Source organism: Oncorhynchus mykiss, chromosome 30 (genome assembly GCF_013265735.2).
Source record: "Oncorhynchus mykiss isolate Arlee chromosome 30, USDA_OmykA_1.1, whole genome shotgun sequence".
In the NCBI taxonomy this organism is placed as follows: domain Eukaryota; kingdom Metazoa; phylum Chordata; class Actinopteri; order Salmoniformes; family Salmonidae; genus Oncorhynchus; species Oncorhynchus mykiss.
Genome location: NC_050570.1, coordinates 18,226,521 through 18,227,568, shown reverse-complemented (window position 1 = coordinate 18,227,568; position 1,048 = coordinate 18,226,521).

Sequence of the window (1,048 nt, the reverse complement as noted above, 5' to 3'; positions counted from 1 at the left end):
GGGGACAAAGATCGTACTTTTTGGAGAAATGTCCTCTGGTCTGATGAAACAAAAATAGAACTGTTTGGCAATAATGACCATCGTTATGTTTGAAGGAAAATGGGGAGGCTTGCATGCCGAAGAACACCATCCCAACCATGAAGCACGGGGGTGGCAGCATCATGTTGTGGGGGTGCTTCCAATGTTGTGGGAAAATGGCTTAAGGACAACAAAGTCAAGGTATTGGAGTGGCCATCATAAAGCCCTGACCTCAATCCTATAGAAAACTTTTGGCAGAACTGAAAAAGCGTGTGCGAGCAAGGGGCCTACAAACCTGACTCAGTTACACCAGCTCTGTCAGGAGAAATGGGACAAAATTCACCCAACTTATTGTGGGAAGCTTGTGGAAGGCTACCCGAAAAGTTTGACCCAAGTTAAACAATTTAAAGACAATGCTACCAAATACTAATTGGGTGCAAGTAAACTTCTGACCCACTAGGAATGTGATGAAATAAATAAAAGCTGAAATAAATCACTCTCTACTATTATTCTGATATTTCACATTCTTAAAATAAAGATGATCCTAACTGACCTAAGGCAGAGAATTTTTATTAGGATTACATTTCAGGAATTGTGAAGAAGTGAGTTTCAATGTATTTGGCTAAGGTGTATGTAAACTTCCAACTTCAACTGTACATATAATGGCCAACCAGGACCAATCCGCTAATGGGAATAGTATTATTATTCTTTAAACATTTGAAAAAATGTTTTACCCCCTTTTTCTCCCCAATTTCATGGTATCCAATTGTTAGTAATTACTATCTTGTCTCATCGCTACAACTCCCGTACGGGCTCGGGAGAGACGAAGGTCGAAAGCCATGCGTCCTCCGAAACACAACCCAACCAAGCCGCACTGCTTCTTAACACAGCGTGCATCCAACCCGGAAGCCAGCCGCATCGTGCACCTGGCGACCTTGGTTGGCATGCACTGCGCCCGGACCGCCACAGGAGTCACTGGTGCGCGATGAGACAAGGATATCCCTACCGGCCAAACCCTCCCTAACCCGGA